This window comes from Crocuta crocuta, unplaced genomic scaffold (assembly GCF_008692635.1).
Source record: "Crocuta crocuta isolate KB4526 unplaced genomic scaffold, BGI_CrCroc_1.0 scaffold709, whole genome shotgun sequence".
Taxonomy (NCBI): Eukaryota; Metazoa; Chordata; class Mammalia; order Carnivora; family Hyaenidae; genus Crocuta; species Crocuta crocuta.
Genome location: NW_027530619.1, coordinates 3673285 through 3678779, shown reverse-complemented (window position 1 = coordinate 3678779; position 5495 = coordinate 3673285). Strand labels below are relative to the sequence as shown.

The window sequence follows — 5495 nt, the reverse complement described above, 5'->3', positions numbered from 1 at the left end:
TTATTTATTTCTGAGAGAGAGAGGCAGAGTGAGCAGGGGCGGCTCAGAGAGAGATGGAGATACAGAATGGGAAGTAGGCTCCAGGCTCTGAGATAGCTGTCAACACAGAGCCCGACGCGGGACTCAAACTCACAAACCTTGAGATCGCGACCTGAGACAAAGTCAGACGCTTAACCAACTGAGCCACCTAGGGGACCCAATGTGAGACAATACATTTCCATTGTTTAAGCCACCGAGTTTGTGGTATTTTATCACTTATAAATTTTTTTATGTTTAATTTATTTTTGAAAGAGAGATAGAGACAGCGTGAGCAGGGGAGGGTCAAAGAGAGAGGGAGTCACAGAATCCGAAGACAGCATCCAGGTTCTGAGCTAGTGGTCAGCACAGTCTGACAGAGCTCGAAACCACTAACCATGAGATCATGACCTGAGCCGAAGTCCGACGCTTAACTAACTGAGCCACCCAGGCGCCCCAAAAAAGTTAGTAACTGGTTAATATAAGGTATCTACAGAGTGTGATCATTAATTATTTTATTTCATATTCAATTAATTCTTAAACTCTTGCACTGTATAACATTTTACTTGTGTTAAAAATATAAATGTATTAGTTAATGATAAACAGTGTAATTTAGATTGATGTATACATTGTCATATATTTGCATTTATGAACAACTATATACAGAGATAGATGTAATGATTTTCAAAAGAACCTACCACATTAAAAAAGTAATTTAAGGAACTTAAAATTAAGGACGTATTCCAACAAGTTTGGAAGAAGGACTATTTGCTTCTGTTATCACAGGAAAAATAAACAATTTATTAAAGGTATCCATGATATCCTCAGACCTAACATGTTTTCATTATGATGAATATGAATGATTAGGAAAAACAGCAAAATTATTTCCATCTGCAGATAGTACTATTTACTTCTACTTTACACAGAGCAAGTAGCCCTGAATATTTTTACTTGTCATAGGTATAATTTAAATCAAACGAGTGAAGAGTAGACATTTTTTTTGTGGACCAAATATTGTATCATAGGAAAATCTGAGTGAAAGCTGAATCAGGTACTATTTTTCAAATAACACTACAATAAATATGTAATGTTTTCATCAACAGTGCTCTAATACATATTGTGATGACTGTGGTTGTTTTTGTGGTATGGTAACAAGTTTTAAAACCATACAGAAAGAAAAGGATCTTAAAATTAATTATTCAGTGTTAATATCACACATGTTCTCATTTGAACTTTGCACTTTTTCCTCTATTGCTTCTGAAAACTTCAGAGCTATTTGACTTGGTTCCTTGTGGTACTAACCACTGGGGTGGAAATACTCCCTTAAATGAATTCTTCAGGCTATTAGTTTGGCTGTGCTCCATTTATTTGTGCTCTGCTATTTTCTTGTATATATATTACAAACTGTGTAAAGAAATTCTACTAGTTTCCATCATTCTTCTACCATTTCATCTGAGATTTTATAACTGAGGAATTTCATTATAGGATCAAAGAAACCTATACCTAAAACATACTTAGAGACATAGAATATGTACCTACATGTTTAAAATGTATTACTTTAGCACTATTTAAAGCACTTAGATGTCAGCGTGCCTGGGTGGCTCGGTTGGTTAAGTGTCTGACTTTGGCTCAGGTCATGATCTCACTGTTTGTGGGTTTGAACCCCACATAGGGCTCTGGTGCTGACAGAGCTAGCTCGGAGCCTGGAGCCTGTTTCAGATTCTGTGTCTCCCCAGCTCGTGCTGTCTCTCTCTCTCTCTCTCTCTCTTTCTCTCTCTCTCTCAGAAATAAGTAAAACATTAAGAAAAATTAATAAAACACATAGATGTCAAACAAAATAAATAACGGAATATAAGAATTTCTAAGGTTCATGTTGTGTTGAAAGACAACTATAATCACAGTTCCAAAGTGACTATATAACAATTCAGTTAAAGATTTTCTCACTAGCATTTTATCTTGGCACTTGACATAGTCATTTTTTAAGAAAGTACATTCATCAACTATTTTACACCCTTGGATATACTCTGAAACACATGAAAAAGAGAGAAAAAAGAACTTGTGTGTGCATCCATGTATGTATAATATATAATTAAATGATTATTCTTAAAATAAATGAAGTTCATTTTATTTAGTATTTGTCAATGAGCAAAAAATCTAAGGTGTATCTTATTTGCCAGCCGAGAAGTTGGCCTGCTACAGACTCACATATACAGAGGAGGCCATGAGAACCTGTGTCAGGGACACAGCATTTTACCACCCGGAAAAATAGTAGTTGCAGAATATCAACACTTTTTTATGCCAGTTCTCTGAGCCCCAATTCCCACAAGATGATGAGAAGAAGGCCAATGTGACATCTACAAATTCAATGAGTTGCATTAAAGCAGAAGAAACCTGAGCAAGGAAATCCAGTTCTTTATACTGTATAGTTAAGTGTGTTCCTTCTTTTCTCCCGCAGAAGACCATCTGTCTCTTCCAAGGCTGTTTGCTATACAGTAACCCTGAAAAGATAATCAGAAAGTAATTAATCTCTGTCTCTGCTTCTAAGATACACAGAAATGTGAACCCTAAGAAGAGTTACCTCCAAACAGAGTTTCAATTTGATTATTTAAAAATATATAAATTTGCATAAAGGTTATAGGCTTCCAGAAGAGATATTGGTAGTGGCTTGCTGCATATTTAACATATACAGGCATACAAGACATCCTGTAATTTTAATCTACAGTGAAGAAAAAAAACATGTAAGAAATGTTTTGTGATAATGGACTTTAGAGGCCAAAATCAAACCATATGAAAGGAAGTCTATTATTTATTAAAGGAGTGTAAATTGATTGTTTTATGACAAGTTTTTCCCTAAGATATTGGCCCCCATCTCTTTCTCTCATTTTTAATTCTCTATCCTGTCACTTTTACAGATAGCAGATTTTAAGAAATTTAAGGTTGAAATCCATCCTGTTAAAACTTTATTAAAGGTGCTACGTAGCTAACTTAGCCTATAATGAGAAAAGAGGAAAAAAAGTAATATTCAAGCCTTACACATTTCTAAACTTTGCTTACTGAAGTTAGGAATCTCCTAGAAAATAACATATTATGCATTTGATTGAGATATCCCTTAAAAATTACTCTCTGGATTCAAACAGATTAATGCGGCTGACCAAGAAATTATGATTCTGCCCATCTGTGTCACTTTTCACCAGAGACCTAATCCATAGATATAAATCTTGCAAATTTACCAGATCACTAAGATAACTTCCTAAACAGTCTCATACTAAGATACACTGACATTATGACATTTAAATGATACACTAGAAGATGAGGCTTTTTTCTTCCCTGAAAGGATCTCATTGGAGGCTCAGGATAAGGGTATCAATGACTTGAGGCACATGTATACCCTACACATGACAGTGACACAACAGTAGGAAACTTGGTAGAGAAAGTAGTTACAATGAAACAAGCCACTTATTTTAGAGCTGTGCTGTGTTCATCAGAGAGAAAGAAAAAAAAAGAGAACAAACATATTAACATGTACTATATAAAAGATCACCGAATTACCTTTATTCATTCATTCACTGATATGCCCATAAAGAGAGAATATTATGTGGCTATACAAAAGACATTTACCTTTCCTGTCCCTCAGGTCCTCTGTCTATAAAATAAGTGGATTACTTAGCAACCGTATGGAATTGTGAAGAGTAAGGGGCAGCATTCAATTGTATTATCTATCCTAGAGAGACGAATGTGGAAGCTAAAGACACATATACTTATTCTATCATTCCTCAAGAAAATTCCTGTTAGGAAATTGACTAAATTATGCAATTTCTACACAATGAAATGTGTTGTCTTAGTCAGTCCAGGGCGCTACCACAAAGTAACCCAGATCGGGTGGCTATAAACAACATGAAGTTATTTCTCACCTTTTGGGAGGCTGGGAGTCTGAGATCTCGGTGCCAGCATGGTCGAGTTCTGGTGAGAGCCCTCTTCTAGGTTTCAGAGTGTATACTGCTCACCATGTCCTTACTTGGTGGAAGAAGCAGGGGACCTCTCTGGGGTTGCTTTTTTAAAGTCACTAAATCCATGCTTGAGGGCTCTACTCCCATAATCTGATCTCTTGCCAAAGCCTCCTAATACCATTACATTATGACTCAGAACTTCTACACAAACGTTCAGCCCATAGTAAGTACGTTGACATCACAAATATAATTGATTACAGTAATAACAGTTTGGAGGATATTCACAGGATATAGTTGAATGATTAAAAAAAGATTAAAAAACTTAAAAATATCCTGCACTCTGACAGAGCAATTGTATTAACATCATTTACCAGGTTTCCTTTCTCTTACAGTCTGTTAACACATGTGATTTGCAACACACACAAACATATACACTTTCATGTGTAAACTTGGGTAAAAATATCTGTGCTCTACAAATTTTAATATTATTTCCATATGGTTTCCATTCTCACATAATTTTAGTTTAACATTAAATATATCAATATGGAAACCATTATTCAATAAAAAATATGCAGTAACATTTGAGATTTAATTGCCTCTTCTTTCACCTTATGAGGAATTTGCGTTGTAAACTCCCCACAAAATAGACTACAGGTGCAAACAAAATTAAGTGACTAGAATTTTAACGTGTTTTCAAAATACTATTGAAATTATTTTTACAGGGAAGGTGATTTATTTTATATTAAATTTTACTTCCACCCAGTTACTTATCTCTGACAATGAGAAAAGGGGCATATACATTTATTTAAATTCATGTCAACTGTGATTTTCATTTCATCCTTATGAATAAAACTAGATATTTAACATTTAATCATGATTCTTTTTCTAAATAAATTTCATTATTAAATGTTCTGAAATTTCCCAAGATTGTTGGGAAAAAAATTTAAAATACAGGTGCATGATTTTATAATGCTAGTGCAACCTTGAAGCTGTTTTGAAACAATGCGAAGAAAAATAAAAATAACTGTAATCATACAGATCACATTTCCTGATGGCAAAAATGTTAACTAGAAATCCCAGTTAATTATAATAAAAGTATAACAATACTATGTATTTAGAAACCAAGTTTATATACTCCTAAATAAATCTTGAGTAAAAAAGGAAATTCTAATTAAAACTGAAATATTTTACCTTAACAAAAGTAGAAAGTTCTTTATATAAAAACTTGTAGGCATGGCGACAGCATTTACTGAATAAACAGAAAGGAAGGAAATATATATGTGAGCAAAAAAATAAAATTCAAACAAAAGTGGAAAAGAGTAGGAACAATTGAAAAGGCAAAGCTGAATAGTGCAAAATCATTAAAGAAATGTGATGTAAAGATAGAAATATCGACTCCTTTCACATAGGCATCCTGGTACTTATCATAAATGTATTAGATCCAGCAGTTTAACTAATCTTCATAATAAGCAATTCTTTTATTCAAACATATGAAGATAATATAAAGAACAAACATACAGAATCACTTTATAA

At 33.8% G+C, this 5495-nt stretch overlaps 1 long non-coding RNA gene across 1 annotated transcript in view; it reads right to left on the bottom strand.

Annotated features, from left to right (window-relative positions):
• Window positions 1-2443: 2443 nt before the first annotated feature.
• Window positions 2444-5495, bottom strand: part of LOC144234772 (uncharacterized) — a 46664-nt gene continuing 43612 nt past the window's right edge. Inside the window, exon 3 of the long non-coding RNA XR_013336074.1 lies at window positions 2444-2513. This is a non-coding gene — a long non-coding RNA (uncharacterized LOC144234772). The remainder of the gene's footprint in view (window positions 2514-5495) is intronic.